Here is a 22,324-nt window from a genome sequence, read left to right on the forward strand (position 1 = left end):
TTCATTTACTCTCCAACTGACATGCTTGAATGTGAAGTGCAGTGATTAATAAAAAAACTGTCTGTTAGTGCCTCCGTATACCAGATGTTGTAAGCTTTTATTGCATCATTTAATTTACTTTCAAGATAACATTCTAGAATGTCAAGTGCAGGGATTAATAAAAAAAATTGTCAGATTGGTCTTTGATCATATTTGCTATGATTAGGCAATTTGAGTAAGTGTTTAAGGCTTACGGCCACACCAGCTTGAGAACGTCCAATCTCATCTGACTTTGGAAGCTGAACAACTTTCGGCCTGGATAGTACTGAGGTGGGACCCTACCTAGGAATACCAGGTGCTGTAAGCTTTTCTTGCATCACTTTAATTTACTTTCAAGCTGACATGCTCAAATGTGAAGTGCAGTGATTAATAAAAAAAACTATCTGTTAGCAGCTTGGACTATGAGATGCTGTAAGCTTCTCTTGCATCACTTTAATTTACTTTTAAGATGACATGCTAGGATGTGAAGTGCAGTGATTAATTAAAAAAAACTATCTGTTAGCACCTGGGAATAGCAGATGCTGTAAGTTTTTGTTGCATCACTTTAATTTAATCTGCAACTGACATGCTTGAATGTGAAGTGTACAAATTAAATAGAAATCTTTTAGTACCAGGGAATAGCAGGTGCTGTAAGATTTTATTGCATCCCTTTAATTTATGTTCAAGCTATCATGTTCAAATTTGAAGTGCAGTGATTAATTAAAAAAAACTATCTGTTAGCACCTGGGAATAGCAGATGCTGTAAGTTTTTGTTGCATCACTTTAATTTAATCTGCAACTGACATGCTTGTATGTGAAGTGTACAGATTAAATAGAAATCTTTTAGTACCAGGGAATAGCAGGTGCTGTAAGATTTTATTGCATCCCTTTAATTTATGTTCAAGCTATCATGTTCAAATTTGAAGTGCAGTGAATAATTAAATCAAACTATCTGCTAGCACCTGGGAATAGCAGATGCTGTAAGTTTTTATTGCATCACTTTAATTTACTCTCCAACTGACATGCTTGAATGTGAAGTGCAGTGATTAATAAAAAAACTGTCTGTTAGTGCCTCCGTATACCAGATGTTGTAAGCTTTTATTGCATCATTTAATTTACTTTCAAGATAACATTCTAGAATGTCAAGTGCAGGGATTAATAAAAAAAATTGTCAGATTGGTCTTTGATCATATTTGCTATGATTAGGCAATTTGAGTAAGTGTTTAAGGCTTACGGCCACACCAGCTTGAGAACGTCCAATCTCATCTGACTTTGGAAGCTGAACAACTTTCGGCCTGGATAGTACTGAGGTGGGACCCTACCTAGGAATACCAGGTGCTGTAAGCTTTTCTTGCATCACTTTAATTTACTTTCAAGCTGACATGCTCAAATGTGAAGTGCAGTGATTAATAAAAAAAACTATCTGTTAGCACATGGGAATAGCAGATGCTATAAGTTTTTTTTGCATCACTTTCATTTACTCTCCAACTCACATGCCTGAATGTGAAGTGCAGTGATTTATCAAAAAACTATCTGTTAGCAGCTTGGACTACGAGATTCTGTAAGATTCTCTTGCATCACTTTAATTTACTTTTAAGATGACATGCTAGGATGTGAAGTGCAGTGATTAATTTAAAAAAACTATCTGTTAGCACCTGGGAATAGCAGATGCTGTAAGTTTTTGTTGCATCACTTTAATTTAATCTGCAACTGACATGCTTGAATGTGAAGTGTACAAATTAAATAGAAATCTTTTAGTACCAGGGAATAGCAGGTGCTGTAAGATTTTATTGCATCACTTTAATTTACTCTCCAACTGACATGCTTGAATGTGAAGTGCAGTGAATAATTAAATCAAACTATCTGCTAGCACCTGGGAATAGCAGATGCTGTAAGTTTTTATTGCATCACTTTAATTTACTCTCCAACTGACATGCTTGAATGTGAAGTGCAGTGATTAATAAAAAAACTGTCTGTTAGTGCCTCCGTATACCAGATGTTGTAAGCTTTTATTGCATCATTTAATTTACTTTCAAGATAACATTCTAGAATGTCAAGTGCAGGGATTAATAAAAAAAAATTGTCAGATTGGTCTTTGATCATATTTGCTATGATTAGGCAATTTGAGTAAGTGTTTAAGGCTTACGGCCACACCAGCTTGAGAACGTCCAATCTCATCTGACCTTGGAAGCTGAACAACTTTGGGCCTGGATAGTACTGAGGTGGGACCCTACCTAGGAATACCAGGTGCTGTAAGCTTTTCTTGCATCACTTTAATTTACTTTCAAGCTGACATGCTCAAATGTGAAGTGCAGTGATTAATAAAAAAACTATCTGTTCGCACATGGGAATAGCAGATGCTATAAGTTTTTTTTGCATCACTTTCATTTACTCTCCAACTCACATGCCTGAATGTGAAGTGCAGTGATTTATCAAAAAACTATCTGTTAGCAGCTTGGACTACGAGATGCTGTAAGATTCTCTTGCATCACTTTAATTTACTTTTAAGATGACATGCTAGGATGTGAAGTGCAGTGATTAATTTAAAAAAACTATCTGTTAGCACCTGGGAATAGCAGATGCTGTAAGTTTTTGTTGCATCACTTTAATTTAATCTGCAACTGACATGCTTGAATGTGAAGTGTACAAATTAAATAGAAATCTTTTAGTACCAGGGAATAGCAGGTGCTGTAAGATTTTATTGCATCACTTTAATTTACTCTCCAACTGACATGCTTGAATGTGAAGTGCAGTGAATAATTAAATCAAACTATCTGCTAGCACCTGGGAATAGCAGATGCTGTAAGTTTTTATTGCATCACTTTAATTTACTCTCCAACTGACATGCTTGAATGTGAAGTGCAGTGATTAATAAAAAAACTGTCTGTTAGTGCCTCCGTATACCAGATGTTGTAAGCTTTTATTGCATCATTTAATTTACTTTCAAGATAACATTCTAGAATGTCAAGTGCAGGGATTAATAAAAAAAAATTGTCAGATTGGTCTTTGATCATATTTGCTATGATTAGGCAATTTGAGTAAGTGTTTAAGGCTTACGGCCACACCAGCTTGAGAACGTCCAATCTCATCTGACCTTGGAAGCTGAACAACTTTGGGCCTGGATAGTACTGAGGTGGGACCCTACCTAGGAATACCAGGTGCTGTAAGCTTTTCTTGCATCACTTTAATTTACTTTCAAGCTGACATGCTCAAATGTGAAGTGCAGTGATTAATAAAAAAACTATCTGTTCGCACATGGGAATAGCAGATGCTATAAGTTTTTTTTGCATCACTTTCATTTACTCTCCAACTCACATGCCTGAATGTGAAGTGCAGTGATTTATCAAAAAACTATCTGTTAGCAGCTTGGACTACGAGATGCTGTAAGATTCTCTTGCATCACTTTAATTTACTTTTAAGATGACATGCTAGGATGTGAAGTGCAGTGATTAATTTAAAAAAACTATCTGTTAGCACCTGGGAATAGCAGATGCTGTAAGTTTTTGTTGCATCACTTTAATTTAATCTGCAACTGACATGCTTGAATGTGAAGTGTACAAATTAAATAGAAATCTTTTAGTACCAGGGAATAGCAGGTGCTGTAAGATTTTATTGCATCCCTTTAGTTTATGTTCAAGCTATCGTGTTCAAATTTGAAGTGCAGTGAATAATTAAATCAAACTATCTGCTAGCACCTGGGAATAGCAGATGCTGTAAGTTTTTATTGCATCACTTTAATTTACTCTCCAACTGACATGCTTGAATGTGAAGTGCAGTGATTCATCAAAAAACTGTCTGTTAGTGCCTCCGTATACCAGATGTTGTAAGCTTTTATTGCATCATTTAATTTACTTTCAAGATAACATTCTAGAATGTCAAGTGCAGGGATTAATAAAAAAAATTGTCAGATTGGTCTTTGATCATATTTGCTATGATTAGGCAATTTGAGTAAGTGTTTAAGGCTTACGGCCACACCAGCTTGAGAACGTCCAATCTCATCTGACTTTGGAAGCTGAACAACTTTGGGCCTGGATAGTACTGAGGTGGGACCCTACCTAGGAATACCAGGTGCTGTAAGCTTTTCTTGCATCACTTTAATTTACATTCAAGCTGACATGCTCAAATGTGAAGTGCAGTGATTAATAAAAAAACTATCTGTTAGCACATGGGAATAGCAGATGCTATAAGTTTTTTTTGCATCACTTTCATTTACTCTCCAACTCACATGCCTGAATGTGAAGTGCAGTGATTCATCAAAAAACTATCTGTTAGCAGCTTGGACTACGAGATGCTGTAAGATTCTCTTGCATCACTTTAATTTACTTTTAAGATGACATGCTAGGATGTGAAGTGCAGTGATTAATTTAAAAAAACTATCTGTTAGCACCTGGGAATAGCAGATGCTGTAAGTTTTTGTTGCATCACTTTAATTTAATCTGCAACTGACATGCTTGAATGTGAAGTGTACAAATTAAATAGAAATCTTTTAGTACCAGGGAATAGCAGGTGCTGTAAGATTTTATTGCATCCCTTTAATTTATGTTCAAGCTATCATGTTCAAATTTGAAGTGCAGTGAATAATTAAATCAAACTATCTGCTAGCACCTGGGAATAGCAGATGCTGTAAGTTTTTATTGCATCACTTTAATTTACTCTCGAACTGACATGCTTGAATGTGAAGTGCAGTGATTCATCAAAAAACTGTCTGTTAGTGCCTCCGTATACCAGATGTTGTAAGCTTTTATTGCATCATTTAATTTACTTTCAAGATAATATTCTAGAATGTCAAGTGCAGGGATTAATAAAAAAAATTGTCAGATTGGTCTTTGATCATATTTGCTATGATTAGGCAATTTGAGTAAGTGTTTAAGGCTTACGGCCACACCAGCTTGAGAACGTCCAATCTCATCTGACTTTGGAAGCTGAACAACTTTGGGCCTGGATAGTACTGAGGTGGGACCCTACCTAGGAATACCAGGTGCTGTAAGCTTTTCTTGCATCACTTTAATTTACTTTCAAGCTGACATGCTCAAATGTGAAGTGCAGTGATTAATAAAAAAACTATCTGTTAGCACATGGGAATAGCAGATGCTATAAGTTTTTTTTGCATCACTTTCATTTACTCTCCAACTCACATGCCTGAATGTGAAGTGCAGTGATTCATCAAAAAACTATCTGTTAGCAGCTTGGACTACGAGATGCTGTAAGCTTCTCTTGCATCACTTTAATTTACTTTTAAGATGACATGCTAGGATGTGAAGTGCAGTGATTAATTAAAAAAAACTATCTGTTAGCACCTGGGAATAGCAGATGCTGTAAGTTTTTGTTGCATCACTTTAATTTAATCTGCAACTGACATGCTTGTATGTGAAGTGTACAGATTAAATAGAAATCTTTTAGTACCAGGGAATAGCAGGTGCTGTAAGATTTTATTGCATCCCTTTAATTTATGTTCAAGCTATCATGTTCAAATTTGAAGTGCAGTGAATAATTAAATCAAACTATCTGCTAGCACCTGGGAATATCAGATGCTGTAAGTTTTTATTGCATCACTTTAATTTACTCTCCAACTGACATGCTTGAATGTGAAGTGCAGTGATTAATAAAAAAACTGCCTGTTAGTGCCTCCGTATACCAGATGTTGTAAGCTTTTATTGCATCATTTAATTTACTTTCAAGATAACATTCTAGAATGTCAAGTGTAGGGATTAATAAAAAAAATTGTCAGATTGGTCTTTGATCATATTTGCTATGATTAGGCAATTTGAGTAAGTGTTTACGGCTTACGGCCACACCAGCTTGAGAACGTCCAATCTCATCTGACTTTGGAAGCTGAACAACTTTGGGCCTGGATAGTACTGAGGTGGGACCCTACCTAGGAATACCAGGTGCTGTAAGCTTTTCTTGCATCACTTTAATTTACTTTCAAGCTGACATGCTCAAATGTGAAGTGCAGTGATTAATAAAAAAACTATCTGTTAGCACATGGGAATAGCAGATGCTATAAGTTTTTTTTGCATCACTTTCATTTACTCTCCAACTCACATGCCTGAATGTGAAGTGCAGTGATTCATCAAAAAACTATCTGTTAGCAGCTTGGACTACGAGATGCTGTAAGATTCTCTTGCATCACTTTAATTTACTTTTAAGATGACATGCTAGGATGTGAAGTGCAGTGATTAATTTAAAAAAACTATCTGTTAGCACCTGGGAATAGCAGATGCTGTAAGTTTTTGTTGCATCACTTTAATTTAATCTGCAACTGACATGCTTGAATGTGAAGTATACAAATTAAATAGAAATCTTTTAGTACCAGGGAATAGCAGGTGCTGTAAGATTTTATTGCATCCCTTTAATTTATGTTCAAGATATCATGTTCAAATTTGAAGTGCAGTGAATAATTAAATCAAACTATCTGCTAGCACCTGGGGATAGCAGATGCTGTAAGTTTTTATTGCATCACTTTAATTTACTCTCCAACTGACATGCTTGAATGTGAAGTGCAGTGATTAATAAAAAAACTTTCTGTTAGTGCCTCCGTATACCAGATGTTGTAAGCTTTTATTGCATCATTTAATTTACTTTCAAGATAACATTCTAGAATGTCAAGTGCAGGGATTAATAAAAAAAATTGTCAGATTGGTCTTTGATCATATTTGCTATGATTAGGCAATTTGAGTAAGTGTTTAAGGCTTACGGCCACACCAGCTTGAGAATGTCCAATCTCATCTGACCTTGGAAGCTGAACAACTTTGGGCCTGGATAGTACTGAGGTGGGACCCTACCTAGGAATACCAGGTGCTGTAAGCTTTTCTTGCATCACTTTAATTTACTTTCAAGCTGACATGCTCAATTGTGAAGTGCAGTGATTAATAAAAAAAACTAACTGTTCGCACATGGGAATAGCAGATGCTGTAAGTTTTTTTTGCATCACTTTAATTTACTCTCCAACTCACATGCCTGAATGTGAAGTGCAGTGATTCATCAAAAAACTATCTGTTAGCAGCTTGGACTACGAGATGCTGTAAGCTTCTCTTGCATCACTTTAATTTACTTTTAAGATGACATGCTAGGATGTGAAGTGCAGTGATTAATTTAAAAAAACTATCTGTTAGCACCTGGGAATAGCAGATGCTGTAAGTTTTTGTTGCATCACTTTAATTTAATCTGCAACTGATATGCTTGAATGTGAAGTGTACAAATTAAATAGAAATCTTTTAGTACCAGGGAATAGCAGGTGCTGTAAGATTTTATTGCATCCCTTTAATTTATGTTCAAGCTATCATGTTCAAATTTGAAGTGCAGTGAATAATTAAATCAAACTATCTGCTAGCACCTGGGAATAGCAGATGCTGTAAGTTTTTATTGAATCACTTTAATTTACTCTCCAACTGACATGCTTGAATGTGAAGTGCAGTGATTAATAAAAAAACTGTCTGTTAGTGCCTCCGTATACCAGATGTTGTAAGCTTTTATTGCATCATTTAATTTACTTTCAAGATAACATTCTAGAATGTCAAGTGCAGGGATTAATAAAAAAAAAATTGTCAGATTGGTCTTTGATCATATTTGCTATGATTAGGCAATTTGAGTAAGTGTTTAAGGCTTACGGCCACACCAGCTTGAGAACGTCCAATCTCATCGGACCTTGGAAGCTGAACAACTTTGGGCCTGGATAGTACTGAGGTGCGACCCTACCTAGGAATACCAGGTGCTGTAAGCTTTTCTTGCATCACTTTAATTTACTTTCAAGCTGACATGCTCAAATGTGAAGTGCAGTGATTAATAAAAAAAAACTATCTGTTAGCACATGGGAATAGCAGATGCTGTAAGTTTTTTTTGCATCACTTTAATTTACTCTCCAACTCACATGCCTGAATGTGAAGTGCAGTGATTCATCAAAAAACTATCTGTTAGCAGCTTGGACTACGAGATGCTGTAAGCGTCTCTTGCATCACTTTAATTTACTTTTAAGATGACATGCTAGGATGTGAAGTGCAGTGATTAATTTAAAAAAACTATCTGTTAGCACCTGGGAATAGCAGATGCTGTAAGTTTTTGTTGCATCACTTTAATTTAATCTGCAACTGACATGCTTGAATGTGAAGTGTACAAATTAAATAGAAATCTTTTAGTACCAGGGAATAGCAGGTGCTGTAAGATTTTATTGCATCCCTTTAATTTATGTTCAAGCTATCATGTTCAAATTTGAAGTGCAGTGAATAATTAAATCAAACTATCTGCTAGCACCTGGGAATAGCAGATGCTGTAAGTTTTTATTGCATCACTTTAATTTACTCTCCAACTGACATGCTTGAATGTGAAGTGCAGTGATTAATAAAAAAACTGTCTGTTAGTGCCTCCGTATACCAGATGTTGTAAGCTTTTATTGCATCATTTAATTTACTTTCAAGATAACATTCTAGAATGTCAAGTGCAGGGATTAATAAAAAAAAATTGTCAGATTGGTCTTTGATCATATTTGCTATGATTAGGCAATTTGAGTAAGTGTTTAAGGCTTACGGCCACACCAGCTTGAGAACGTCCAATCTCATCTGACCTTGGAAGCTGAACAACTTTGGGCCTGGATAGTACTGAGGTGGGACCCTACCTAGGAATACCAGGTGCTGTAAGCTTTTATTGCATCATTTAATTTACTTTCAAGATAACATTCTAGAATGTCAAGTGCAGGGATTAATAAAAAAAATTGTCAGATTGTTCTTTGATCATATTTGCTATGATTAGGCAATTTGAGTAAGTGTTTAAGGCTTACGGCCACACCAGCTTGAGAACGTCCAATCTCATCTGACCTTGGATGCTGAACAACTTTGGGCCTGGATAGTACTGAGGTGGGACCCTACCTAGGAATACCAGGTGCTGTAAGCTTTTCTTGCATCACTTTAATTTACTTTCAAGCTGACATGCTCAAATGTGAAGTGCAGTGATTAATAAAAAAAACTATCTGTTAGCACCTGGGAATAGCAGATGCTGTAAGTTTTTGTTGCATCACTTTAATTTAATCTGCAACTGACATGCTTGAATGTGAAGTGTACAAATTAAATAGAAATCTTTTAGTACCAGGGAATAGCAGGTGCTGTAAGATTTTATTGCATCCCTTTAATTTATGTTCAAGCTATCATGTTCAAATTTGAAGTGCAGTGAATAATTAAATCAAACTATCTGCTAGCACCTGGGAATAGCAGATGCTGTAAGTTTTTATTGCATCACTTTAATTTACTCTCCAACTGACATGCTTGAATGTGAAGTGCAGTGATTAATAAAAAAACTGTCTGTTAGTGCCTCCGTATACCAGATGTTGTAAGCTTTTATTGCATCATTTAATTTACTTTCAAGATAACATTCTAGAATGTCAAGTGCAGGGATTAATAAAAAAAAATGGTCAGATTGGTCTTTGATCATATTTGCTATGATTAGGCAATTTGAGTAAGTGTTTAAGGCTTACGGCCACACCTACTTGAGAACGTCCAATCTCATCTGACCTTGGAAGCTGAACAACTTTGGGCCTGGATAGTACTGAGGTGGGACCCTACCTAGGAATACCAGGTGCTGTAAGCTTTTCTTGCATCACTTTAATTTACTTTCAAGCTGACATGCTCAATTGTGAAGTGCAGTGATTAATAAAAAAAACTAACTGTTCGCACATGGGAATAGCAGATGCTGTAAGTTTTTTTTGCATCACTTTAATTTACTCTCCAACTCACATGCCTGAATGTGAAGTGCAGTGATTCATCAAAAAACTATCTGTTAGCAGCTTGGACTACGAGATGCTGTAAGCTTCTCTTGCATCACTTTAATTTACTTTTAAGATGACATGCTAGGATGTGAAGTGCAGTGATTAATTTAAAAAAACTATCTGTTAGCACCTGGGAATAGCAGATGCTGTAAGTTTTTGTTGCATCACTTTAATTTAATCTGCAACTGATATGCTTGAATGTGAAGTGTACAAATTAAATAGAAATCTTTTAGTACCAGGGAATAGCAGGTGCTGTAAGATTTTATTGCATCCCTTTAATTTATGTTCAAGCTATCATGTTCAAATTTGAAGTGCAGTGAATAATTAAATCAAACTATCTGCTAGCACCTGGGAATAGCAGATGCTGTAAGTTTTTATTGAATCACTTTAATTTACTCTCCAACTGACATGCTTGAATGTGAAGTGCAGTGATTAATAAAAAAACTGTCTGTTAGTGCCTCCGTATACCAGATGTTGTAAGCTTTTATTGCATCATTTAATTTACTTTCAAGATAACATTCTAGAATGTCAAGTGCAGGGATTAATAAAAAAAAAATTGTCAGATTGGTCTTTGATCATATTTGCTATGATTAGGCAATTTGAGTAAGTGTTTAAGGCTTACGGCCACACTAGCTTGAGAACGTCCAATCTCATCGGACCTTGGAAGCTGAACAACTTTGGGCCTGGATAGTACTGAGGTGCGACCCTACCTAGGAATACCAGGTGCTGTAAGCTTTTCTTGCATCACTTTAATTTACTTTCAAGCTGACATGCTCAAATGTGAAGTGCAGTGATTAATAAAAAAAAACTATCTGTTAGCATATGGGAATAGCAGATGCTGTAAGTTTTTTTTGCATCACTTTAATTTACTCTCCAACTCACATGCCTGAATGTGAAGTGCAGTGATTCATCAAAAAACTATCTGTTAGCAGCTTGGACTACGAGATGCTGTAAGCTTCTCTTGCATCACTTTAATTTACTTTTAAGATGACATGCTAGGATGTGAAGTGCAGTGATTAATTAAAAAAAACTATCTGTTAGCACCTGGGAATAGCAGATGCTGTAAGTTTTTGTTGCATCACTTTAATTTAATCTGCAACTGACATGCTTGTATGTGAAGTGTACAGATTAAATAGAAATCTTTTAGTACCAGGGAATAGCAGGTGCTGTAAGATTTTATTGCATCCCTTTAATTTATGTTCAAGCTATCATGTTCAAATTTGAAGTGCAGTGAATAATTAAATCAAACTATCTGCTAGCACCTGGGAATAGCAGATGCTGTAAGTTTTTATTGCATCACTTTCATTTACTCTCCAACTGACATGCTTGAATGTGAAGTGCAGTGATTAATAAAAAAACTGTCTGTTAGTGCCTCCGTATACCAGATGTTGTAAGCTTTTATTGCATCATTTAATTTACTTTCAAGATAACATTCTAGAATGTCAAGTGCAGGGATTAATAAAAAAAATTGTCAGATTGGTCTTTGATCATATTTGCTATGATTAGGCAATTTGAGTAAGTGTTTAAGGCTTACGGCCACACCAGCTTGAGAATGTCCAATCTCATCTGACCTTGGAAGCTGAACAACTTTGGGCCTGGATAGTACTGAGGTGGGACCCTACCTAGGAATACCAGGTGCTGTAAGCTTTTCTTGCATCACTTTAATTTACTTTCAAGCTGACATGCTCAAATGTGAAGTGCAGTGATTAATAAAAAAAACTATCTGTTAGCACATGGGAATAGCAGATACTATAAGTTTTTTTTGCATCACTTTCATTTACTCTCCAACTCACATGCCTGAATGTGAAGTGCAGTGATTCATCAAAAAACTATCTGTTAGAAGCTTGGACTACGAGATGCTGTAAGATTCTCTTGCATCACTTTAATTTACTTTTAAGATGACATGCTAGGATGTGAAGTGCAGTGATTAATTAAAAAAACTATCTGTTAGCACCTGGGAATAGCAGATGCTGTAAGTTTTTGTTGCATCACTTTAATTTAATCTGCAACTGACATGCTTGAATGTGAAGTGTACAAATTAAATAGAAATCTTTTAGTACAAGGGAATAGCAGGTGCTGTAAGATTTTATTGCATCCCTTTAATTTATGTTCAAGCTATCATGTTCAAATTTGAAGTGCAGTGAATAATTAAATCAAACTATCTGCTAGCACCTGGGAATAGCAGATGCTGTAAGTTTTTATTGCATCACTTTAATTTACTCTCCAACTGACATGCTTGAATGTGAAGTGCAGTGATTAATAAAAAAACTGTCTGTTAGTGCCCCCGTATACCAGATGTTGTAAGCTTTTATTGCATCATTTAATTTACTTTCAAGATAACATTCTAGAATGTCAAGTGCAGGGATTAATAAAAAAAATTGTCAGATTGGTCTTTGATCATATTTGCTATGATTAGGCAATTTGAGTAAGTGTTTAAGGCTTACGGCCACACCAGCTTGAGAACGTCCAATCTCATCTGATCTTGGAAGCTGAACAACTTTGGGCCTGGATAGTACTGAGGTGGGACCCAACCTAGGAATACCAGGTGCTGTAAGCTTTTCTTGCATCACTTTAATTTACTTTCAAGCTGACATGCTCAAATGTGAAGTGCAGTGATTAATAAAAAGAACTATCTGTTAGCACATGGGAATAGCAGATGCTATAAGTTTTTTTTGCATCACTTTCATTTACTCTCCAACTCACATGCCTGAATGTGAAGTGCAGTGATTCATCAAAAAACTATCTGTTAGAAGCTTGGACTACGAGATGCTGTAAGATTCTCTTGCATCACTTTAATTTACTTTTAAGATGACATGCTAGGATGTGAATTGCAGTGATTAATTAAAAAAACTATCTGTTAGCACCTGGGAATAGCAGATGCTGTAAGTTTTTGTTGCATCACTTTAATTTAATCTGCAACTGACATGCTTGTATGTGAAGTGTACAGATTAAATAGAAATCTTTTAGTACCAGGGAATAGCAGGTGCTGTAAGATTTTATTGCATCCCTTTAATTTATGTTCAAGCTATCATGTTCAAATTTGAAGTGCAGTGAATAATTAAATCAAACTATCTGCTAGCACCTGGGAATAGCAGATGCTGTAAGTTTTTATTGCATCACTTTAATTTACTCTCCAACTGACATGCTTGAATGTGAAGTGCAGTGATTAATAAAAAAACTGTCTGTTAGTGCCTCCGTATACCAGATGTTGTAAGCTTTTATTGCATCATTTAATTTACTTTCAAGATAACATTCTAGAATGTCAAGTGCAGGGATTAATAAAAAAAAATTGTCAGATTGGTCTTTGATCATATTTGCTATGATTAGGCAATTTGAGTAAGTGTTTAAGGCTTACGGCCACACCAGCTTGAGAACGTCCAATCTCATCTGACCTTGGAAGCTGAACAACTTTGGGCCTGGATAGTACTGAGGTGGGACTCTACCTAGGAATACCATGTGCTGTAAGCTTTTCTTGCATCACTTTAATTTACTTTCAAGCTGACATGCTCAAATGTGAAGTGCAGTGATTAATAAAAAAAAACTATCTGTTAGCACATGGGAATAGCAGATGCTGTAAGTTTTTTTTGCATCACTTTAATTTACTCTCCAACTCACATGCCTGAATGTGAAGTGCAGTGATTCATCAAAAAACTATCTGTTAGCAGCTTGGACTACGAGATGCTGTAAGCTTCTCTTGCATCACTTTAATTTACTTTTAAGATGACATGCTAGGATGTGAAGTGCAGTGATTAATTAAAAAAAACTATCTGTTAGCACCTGGGAATAGCAGATGCTGTAAGTTTTTGTTGCATCCCTTTAATTTATGTTCAAGCTATCATGTTCAAATTTGAAGTGCAGTGAATAATTAACTCAAACTATCTGTTAGCACATGGGAATAGCAGATGCTGTAAGTTTTTTTTGCATCACTTTAATTTACTCTCCAACTCACATGCCTGAATGTGAAGTGCAGTGATTCATCAAAAAACTATCTGTTAGCAGCTTGGACTACGAGATGCTGTAAGCTTCTCTTGCATCACTTTAATTTACTTTTAAGATGACATGCTAGGATGTGAAGTGCAGTGATTAATTAAAAAAAACTATCTGTTAGCACCTGGGAATAGCAGATGCTGTAAGTTTTTGTTGCATCACTTTAATTTAATCTGCAACTGACATGCTTGTATGTGAAGTGTACAGATTAAATAGAAATCTTTTAGTACCAGGGAATAGCAGGTGCTGTAAGATTTTATTGCATCCCTTTAATTTATGTTCAAGCTATCATGTTCAAATTTGAAGTGCAGTGAATAATTAAATCAAACTATCTGCTAGCACCTGGGAATAGCAGATGCTGTAAGTTTTTATTGCATCACTTTCATTTACTCTCCAACTGACATGCTTGAATGTGAAGTGCAGTGATTAATAAAAAAACTGTCTGTTAGTGCCTCCGTATACCAGATGTTGTAAGCTTTTATTGCATCATTTAATTTACTTTCAAGATAACATTCTAGAATGTCAAGTGCAGGGATTAATAAAAAAAAATTGTCAGATTGGTCTTTGATCATATTTGCTATGATTAGGCAATTTGAGTAAGTGTTTAAGGCTTACGGCCACACCTACTTGAGAACGTCCAATCTCATCTGACCTTGGAAGCTGAACAACTTTGGGCCTGGATAGTACTGAGGTGGGACCCTACCTAGGAATACCAGGTGCTGTAAGCTTTTCTTGCATCACTTTAATTTACTTTCAAGCTGACATGCTCAAATGTGAAGTGCAGTGATTAATAAAAAAAAACTATCTGTTAGCACATGGGAATAGCAGATGCTGTAAGTTTTTTTTGCATCACTTTAATTTACTCTCCAACTCACATGCCTGAATGTGAAGTGCAGTGATTCATCAAAAAACTATCTGTTAGCAGCTTGGACTACGAGATGCTGTAAGCTTCTCTTGCATCACTTTAATTTACTTTTAAGATGACATGCTAGGATGTGAAGTGCAGTGATTAATTAAAAAAAACTATCTGTTAGCACCTGGGAATAGCAGATGCTGTAAGTTTTTGTTGCATCACTTTAATTTAATCTGCAACTGACATGCTTGTATGTGAAGTGTACAGATTAAATAGAAATCTTTTAGTACCAGGGAATAGCAGGTGCTGTAAGATTTTATTGCATCCCTTTAATTTATGTTCAAGCTATCATGTTCAAATTTGAAGTGCAGTGAATAATTAAATCAAACTATCTGCTAGCACCTGGGAATAGCAGATGCTGTAAGTTTTTATTGCATCACTTTCATTTACTCTCCAACTGACATGCTTGAATGTGAAGTGCAGTGATTAATAAAAAAACTGTCTGTTAGTGCCTCCGTATACCAGATGTTGTAAGCTTTTATTGCATCATTTAATTTACTTTCAAGATAACATTCTAGAATGTCAAGTGCAGGGATTAATAAAAAAAATTGTCAGATTGGTCTTTGATCATATTTGCTATGATTAGGCAATTTGAGTAAGTGTTTAAGGCTTACGGCCACACCAGCTTGAGAATGTCCAATCTCATCTGACCTTGGAAGCTGAACAACTTTGGGCCTGGATAGTACTGAGGTGGGACCCTACCTAGGAATACCAGGTGCTGTAAGCTTTTCTTGCATCACTTTAATTTACTTTCAAGCTGACATGCTCAAATGTGAAGTGCAGTGATTAATAAAAAAAACTATCTGTTAGCACATGGGAATAGCAGATACTATAAGTTTTTTTTGCATCACTTTCATTTACTCTCCAACTCTCATGCCTGAATGTGAAGTGCAGTGATTCATCAAAAAACTATCTGTTAGAAGCTTGGACTACGAGATGCTGTAAGATTCTCTTGCATCACTTTAATTTACTTTTAAGATGACATGCTAGGATGTGAAGTGCAGTGATTAATTAAAAAAACTATCTGTTAGCACCTGGGAATAGCAGATGCTGTAAGTTTTTGTTGCATCACTTTAATTTAATCTGCAACTGACATGCTTGAATGTGAAGTGTACAAATTAAATAGAAATCTTTTAGTACCAGGGAATAGCAGGTGCTGTAAGATTTTATTGCATCCCTTTAATTTATGTTCAAGCTATCATGTTCAAATTTGAAGTGCAGTGAATAATTAAATCAAACTATCTGCTAGCACCTGGGAATAGCAGATGCTGTAAGTTTTTATTGCATCACTTTAATTTACTCTCCAACTGACATGCTTGAATGTGAAGTGCAGTGATTAATAAAAAAACTGTCTGTTAGTGCCCCCGTATACCAGATGTTGTAAGCTTTTATTGCATCATTTAATTTACTTTCAAGATAACATTCTAGAATGTCAAGTGCAGGGATTAATAAAAAAAATTGTCAGATTGGTCTTTGATCATATTTGCTATGATTAGGCAATTTGAGTAAGTGTTTAAGGCTTACGGCCACACCAGCTTGAGAATGTCCAATCTCATCTGACCTTGGAAGCTGAACAACTTTGGGCCTGGATAGTACTGAGGTGGGACCCTACCTAGGAATACCAGGTGCTGTAAGCTTTTCTTGCATCACTTTAATTTACTTTCAAGCTGACATGCTCAAATGTGAAGTGCAGTGATTAATAAAAAAAACTATCTGTTAGCACATGGGAATAGCAGATACTATAAGTTTTTTTTGCATCACTTTCATTTACTCTCCAACTCTCATGCCTGAATGTGAAGTGCAGTGATTCATCAAAAAACTATCTGTTAGAAGCTTGGACTACGAGATGCTGTAAGATTCTCTTGCATCACTTTAATTTACTTTTAAGATGACATGCTAGGATGTGAAGTGCAGTGATTAATTAAAAAAACTATCTGTTAGCACCTGGGAATAGCAGATGCTGTAAGTTTTTGTTGCATCACTTTAATTTAATCTGCAACTGACATGCTTGAATGTGAAGTGTACAAATTAAATAGAAATCTTTTAGTACCAGGGAATAGCAGGTGCTGTAAGATTTTATTGCATCCCTTTAATTTATGTTCAAGCTATCATGTTCAAATTTGAAGTGCAGTGAATAATTAAATCAAACTATCTGCTAGCACCTGGGAATAGCAGATGCTGTAAGTTTTTATTGCATCACTTTAATTTACTCTCCAACTGACATGCTTGAATGTGAAGTGCAGTGATTAATAAAAAAACTGTCTGTTAGTGCCCCCGTATACCAGATGTTGTAAGCTTTTATTGCATCATTTAATTTACTTTCAAGATAACATTCTAGAATGTCAAGTGCAGGGATTAATAAAAAAAATTGTCAGATTGGTCTTTGATCATATTTGCTATGATTAGGCAATTTGAGTAAGTGTTTAAGGCTTACGGCCACACCAGCTTGAGAACGTCCAATCTCATCTGATCTTGGAAGCTGAACAACTTTGGGCCTGGATAGTACTGAGGTGGGACCCAACCTAGGAATACCAGGTGCTGTAAGCTTTTCTTGCATCACTTTAATTTACTTTCAAGCTGACATGCTCAAATGTGAAGTGCAGTGATTAATAAAAAGAACTATCTGTTAGCACATGGGAATAGCAGATGCTATAAGTTTTTTTTGCATCACTTTCATTTACTCTCCAACTCACATGCCTGAATGTGAAGTGCAGTGATTCATCAAAAAACTATCTGTTAGAAGCTTGGACTACGAGATGCTGTAAGATTCTCTTGCATCACTTTAATTTACTTTTAAGATGACATGCTAGGATGTGAAGTGCAGTGATTAATTAAAAAAACTATCTGTTAGCACCTGGGAATAGCAGATGCTGTAAGTTTTTGTTGCATCACTTTAATTTAATCTGCAACTGACATGCTTGAATGTGAAGTGTACAAATTAAATAGAAATCTTTTAGTACAAGGGAATAGCAGGTGCTGTAAGATTTTATTGCATCCCTTTAATTTATGTTCAAGCTATCATGTTCAAATTTGAAGTGCAGTGAATAATTAAATCAAACTATCTGCTAGCACCTGGGAATAGCAGATGCTGTAAGTTTTTATTGCATCACTTTAATTTACTCTCCAACTGACATGCTTGAATGTGAAGTGCAGTGATTAATAAAAAAACTGTCTGTTAGTGCCCCCGTATACCAGATGTTGTAAGCTTTTATTGCATCATTTAATTTACTTTCAAGATAACATTCTAGAATGTCAAGTGCAGGGATTAATAAAAAAAATTGTCAGATTGGTCTTTGATCATATTTGCTATGATTAGGCAATTTGAGTAAGTGTTTAAGGCTTACGGCCACACCAGCTTGAGAACGTCCAATCTCATCTGATCTTGGAAGCTGAACAACTTTGGGCCTGGATAGTACTGAGGTGGGACCCAACCTAGGAATACCAGGTGCTGTAAGCTTTTCTTGCATCACTTTAATTTACTTTCAAGCTGACATGCTCAAATGTGAAGTGCAGTGATTAATAAAAAGAACTATCTGTTAGCACATGGGAATAGCAGATGCTATAAGTTTTTTTTGCATCACTTTCATTTACTCTCCAACTCACATGCCTGAATGTGAAGTGCAGTGATTCATCAAAAAACTATCTGTTAGAAGCTTGGACTACGAGATGCTGTAAGATTCTCTTGCATCACTTTAATTTACTTTTAAGATGACATGCTAGGATGTGAATTGCAGTGATTAATTAAAAAAACTATCTGTTAGCACCTGGGAATAGCAGATGCTGTAAGTTTTTGTTGCATCACTTTAATTTAATCTGCAACTGACATGCTTGTATGTGAAGTGTACAGATTAAATAGAAATCTTTTAGTACCAGGGAATAGCAGGTGCTGTAAGATTTTATTGCATCCCTTTAATTTATGTTCAAGCTATCATGTTCAAATTTGAAGTGCAGTGAATAATTAAATCAAACTATCTGCTAGCACCTGGGAATAGCAGATGCTGTAAGTTTTTATTGCATCACTTTAATTTACTCTCCAACTGACATGCTTGAATGTGAAGTGCAGTGATTAATAAAAAAACTGTCTGTTAGTGCCTCCGTATACCAGATGTTGTAAGCTTTTATTGCATCATTTAATTTACTTTCAAGATAACATTCTAGAATGTCAAGTGCAGGGATTAATAAAAAAAAATTGTCAGATTGGTCTTTGATCATATTTGCTATGATTAGGCAATTTGAGTAAGTGTTTAAGGCTTACGGCCACACCAGCTTGAGAACGTCCAATCTCATCTGACCTTGGAAGCTGAACAACTTTGGGCCTGGATAGTACTGAGGTGGGACCCTACCTAGGAATACCAGGTGCTGTAAGCTTTTCTTGCATCACTTTAATTTACTTTCAAGCTGACATGCTCAAATGTGAAGTGCAGTGATTAATAAAAAAAAACTCTCTGTTAGCACATGGGAATAGCAGATGCTGTAAGTTTTTTTTGCATCACTTTAATTTACTCTCCAACTCACATGCCTGAATGTGAAGTGCAGTGATTCATCAAAAAACTATCTGTTAGCAGCTTGGACTACGAGATGCTGTAAGCTTCTCTTGCATCACTTTAATTTACTTTTAAGATGACATGCTAGGATGTGAAGTGCAGTGATTAATTAAAAAACTGTCTGTTAGTGCCCCCGTATACCAGATGTTGTAAGCTTTTATTGCATCATTTAATTTACTTTCAAGATAACATTCTAGAATGTCAAGTGCAGGGATTAATAAAAAAAATTGTCAGATTGGTCTTTGATCATATTTGCTATGATTAGGCAATTTGAGTAAGTGTTTAAGGCTTACGGCCACACCAGCTTGAGAACGTCCAATCTCATCTGATCTTGGAAGCTGAACAACTTTGGGCCTGGATAGTACTGAGGTGGGACCCAACCTAGGAATACCAGGTGCTGTAAGCTTTTCTTGCATCACTTTAATTTACTTTCAAGCTGACATGCTCAAATGTGAAGTGCAGTGATTAATAAAAAGAACTATCTGTTAGCACATGGGAATAGCAGATGCTATAAGTTTTTTTTGCATCACTTTCATTTACTCTCCAACTCACATGCCTGAATGTGAAGTGCAGTGATTCATCAAAAAACTATCTGTTAGAAGCTTGGACAACGAGATGCTGTAAGATTCTCTTGCATCACTTTAATTTACTTTTAAGATGACATGCTAGGATGTGAATTGCAGTGATTAATTAAAAAAACTATCTGTTAGCACCTGGGAATAGCAGATGCTGTAAGTTTTTGTTGCATCACTTTAATTTAATCTGCAACTGACATGCTTGTATGTGAAGTGTACAGATTAAATAGAAATCTTTTAGTACCAGGGAATAGCAGGTGCTGTAAGATTTTATTGCATCCCTTTAATTTATGTTCAAGCTATCATGTTCAAATTTGAAGTGCAGTGAATAATTAAATCAAACTATCTGCTAGCACCTGGGAATAGCAGATGCTGTAAGTTTTTATTGCATCACTTTAATTTACTCTCCAACTGACATGCTTGAATGTGAAGTGCAGTGATTAATAAAAAAACTGTCTGTTAGTGCCTCCGTATACCAGATGTTGTAAGCTTTTATTGCATCATTTAATTTACTTTCAAGATAACATTCTAGAATGTCAAGTGCAGGGATTAATAAAAAAAAATTGTCAGATTGGTCTTTGATCATATTTGCTATGATTAGGCAATTTGAGTAAGTGTTTAAGGCTTACGGCCACACCAGCTTGAGAACGTCCAATCTCATCTGACCTTGGAAGCTGAACAACTTTGGGCCTGGATAGTACTGAGGTGGGACCCTACCTAGGAATACTAGGTGCTGTAAGCTTTTCTTGCATCACTTTAATTTACTTTCAAGCTGACATGCTCAAATGTGAAGTGCAGTGATTAATAAAAAAAAACTCTCTGTTAGCACATGGGAATAGCAGATGCTGTAAGTTTTTTTTGCATCACTTTAATTTACTCTCCAACTCACATGCCTGAATGTGAAGTGCAGTGATTCATCAAAAAACTATCTGTTAGCAGCTTGGACTACGAGATGCTGTAAGCTTCTCTTGCATCACTTTAATTTACTTTTAAGATGACATGCTAGGATGTGAAGTGCAGTGATTAATTAAAAAAAACTATCTGTTAGCACCTGGGAATAGCAGATGCTGTAAGTTTTTGTTGCATCACTTTAATTTAATCTGCAACTGACATGCTTGTATGTGAAGTGTACAGATTAAATAGAAATCTTTTAGTACCAGGGAATAGCAGGTGCTGTAAGATTTTATTGCATCCCTTTAATTTATGTTCAAGCTATCATGTTCAAATTTGAAGTGCAGTGAATAATTAAATCAAACTATCTGCTAGCACCTGGGAATAGCAGATGCTGTAAGTTTTTATTGCATCACTTTCATTTCCTCTCCAACTGACATGCTTGAATGTGAAGTGCAGTGATTAATAAAAAAACTGTCTGTTAGTGCCTCCGTATACCAGATGTTGTAAGCTTTTATTGCATCATTTAATTTACTTTCAAGATAACATTCTAGAATGTCAAGTGCAGGGATTAATAAAAAAAATTGTCAGATTGGTCTTTGATCATATTTGCTATGATTAGGCAATTTGAGTAAGTGTTTAAGGCTTACGGCCACACCAGCTTGAGAACGTCCAATCTCATCTGACCTTGGAAGCTGAACAACTTTGGGCCTGGATAGTACTGAGGTGGGACCCTACCTAGGAATACCAGGTGCTGTAAGCTTTTCTTGCATCACTTTAATTTACTTTCAAGCTGACATGCTCAAATGTGAAGTGCAGTGATTAATAAAAAAAACTATCTGTTAGCAGCTTGGACTATGAGATGATGTAAGCTTCTCTTGCATCACTTTAATTTACTTTTAAGATGACATGCTAGGATGTGAAGTGCAGTGATTAATTAAAAAAAACTATCTGTTAGCACCTGGGAATAGCAGATGCTGTAAGTTTTTGTTGCATCACTTTAATTTAATCTGCAACTGACATGCTTGAATGTGAAGTGTACAAATTAAATAGAAATCTTTTAGTACCAGGGAATAGCAGGTGCTGTAAGATTTTATTGCATCCCTTTAATTTATGTTCAAGCTATCATGTTCAAATTTGAAGTGCAGTGATTAATTAAAAAAAACTATCTGTTAGCACCTGGGAATAGCAGATGCTGTAAGTTTTTGTTGCATCACTTTAATTTAATCTGCAACTGACATGCTTGTATGTGAAGTGTACAGATTAAATAGAAATCTTTTAGTACCAGGGAATAGCAGGTGCTGTAAGATTTTATTGCATCCCTTTAATTTATGTTCAAGCTATCATGTTCAAATTTGAAGTGCAGTGAATAATTAAATCAAACTATCTGCTAGCACCTGGGAATAGCAGATGCTGTAAGTTTTTATTGCATCACTTTAATTTACTCTCCAACTGACATGCTTGAATGTGAAGTGCAGTGATTAATAAAAAAACTGTCTGTTAGTGCCTCCGTATACCAGATGTTGTAAGCTTTTATTGCATCATTTAATTTACTTTCAAGATAACATTCTAGAATGTCAAGTGCAGGGATTAATAAAAAAAATTGTCAGATTGGTCTTTGATCATATTTGCTATGATTAGG

The 22,324-nt window shown here is 35.7% G+C and overlaps 22 pseudogenes; all 22 read left to right on the forward strand.

Moving 5' to 3' along the window:
- Nucleotides 1–2,158: 2,158 nt before the first annotated feature.
- LOC145644468 (5S ribosomal RNA) lies at nucleotides 2,159–2,277 on the forward strand (annotated as a pseudogene).
- A 792-nt stretch (nucleotides 2,278–3,069) lies between these two features.
- On the forward strand, nucleotides 3,070–3,188 carry LOC145644469 (5S ribosomal RNA; annotated as a pseudogene).
- A 791-nt stretch (nucleotides 3,189–3,979) lies between these two features.
- On the forward strand, nucleotides 3,980–4,098 carry LOC145645308 (5S ribosomal RNA; annotated as a pseudogene).
- Nucleotides 4,099–4,889: 791 nt separating this feature from the next.
- LOC145645309 (5S ribosomal RNA) lies at nucleotides 4,890–5,008 on the forward strand (annotated as a pseudogene).
- Nucleotides 5,009–5,799: 791 nt separating this feature from the next.
- LOC145645310 (5S ribosomal RNA) lies at nucleotides 5,800–5,918 on the forward strand (annotated as a pseudogene).
- A 791-nt stretch (nucleotides 5,919–6,709) lies between these two features.
- LOC145644920 (5S ribosomal RNA) lies at nucleotides 6,710–6,828 on the forward strand (annotated as a pseudogene).
- Nucleotides 6,829–7,622: 794 nt separating this feature from the next.
- On the forward strand, nucleotides 7,623–7,741 carry LOC145646053 (5S ribosomal RNA; annotated as a pseudogene).
- A 794-nt stretch (nucleotides 7,742–8,535) lies between these two features.
- Nucleotides 8,536–8,654, forward strand: LOC145644470 (5S ribosomal RNA; annotated as a pseudogene).
- Nucleotides 8,655–8,785: 131 nt separating this feature from the next.
- LOC145645158 (5S ribosomal RNA) lies at nucleotides 8,786–8,904 on the forward strand (annotated as a pseudogene).
- Nucleotides 8,905–9,475: 571 nt separating this feature from the next.
- On the forward strand, nucleotides 9,476–9,594 carry LOC145644197 (5S ribosomal RNA; annotated as a pseudogene).
- A 1,706-nt stretch (nucleotides 9,595–11,300) lies between these two features.
- LOC145644921 (5S ribosomal RNA) lies at nucleotides 11,301–11,419 on the forward strand (annotated as a pseudogene).
- Nucleotides 11,420–12,210: 791 nt separating this feature from the next.
- LOC145644886 (5S ribosomal RNA) lies at nucleotides 12,211–12,329 on the forward strand (annotated as a pseudogene).
- Nucleotides 12,330–13,121: 792 nt separating this feature from the next.
- LOC145645422 (5S ribosomal RNA) lies at nucleotides 13,122–13,240 on the forward strand (annotated as a pseudogene).
- A 1,128-nt stretch (nucleotides 13,241–14,368) lies between these two features.
- Nucleotides 14,369–14,487, forward strand: LOC145644199 (5S ribosomal RNA; annotated as a pseudogene).
- Nucleotides 14,488–15,280: 793 nt separating this feature from the next.
- LOC145644922 (5S ribosomal RNA) lies at nucleotides 15,281–15,399 on the forward strand (annotated as a pseudogene).
- A 791-nt stretch (nucleotides 15,400–16,190) lies between these two features.
- Nucleotides 16,191–16,309, forward strand: LOC145644923 (5S ribosomal RNA; annotated as a pseudogene).
- A 791-nt stretch (nucleotides 16,310–17,100) lies between these two features.
- LOC145644887 (5S ribosomal RNA) lies at nucleotides 17,101–17,219 on the forward strand (annotated as a pseudogene).
- A 791-nt stretch (nucleotides 17,220–18,010) lies between these two features.
- LOC145644888 (5S ribosomal RNA) lies at nucleotides 18,011–18,129 on the forward strand (annotated as a pseudogene).
- Nucleotides 18,130–18,921: 792 nt separating this feature from the next.
- On the forward strand, nucleotides 18,922–19,040 carry LOC145644472 (5S ribosomal RNA; annotated as a pseudogene).
- A 463-nt stretch (nucleotides 19,041–19,503) lies between these two features.
- On the forward strand, nucleotides 19,504–19,622 carry LOC145644889 (5S ribosomal RNA; annotated as a pseudogene).
- A 792-nt stretch (nucleotides 19,623–20,414) lies between these two features.
- LOC145645063 (5S ribosomal RNA) lies at nucleotides 20,415–20,533 on the forward strand (annotated as a pseudogene).
- A 793-nt stretch (nucleotides 20,534–21,326) lies between these two features.
- On the forward strand, nucleotides 21,327–21,445 carry LOC145644473 (5S ribosomal RNA; annotated as a pseudogene).
- The last annotated feature ends 879 nt before the right edge of the window (nucleotides 21,446–22,324 follow it).

Source organism: Electrophorus electricus, chromosome 13, assembly GCF_041902795.1.
Source record: "Electrophorus electricus isolate QZ-2024a chromosome 13, ASM4190279v1, whole genome shotgun sequence".
Lineage (NCBI taxonomy): Eukaryota > Metazoa > Chordata > Actinopteri > Gymnotiformes > Gymnotidae > Electrophorus > Electrophorus electricus.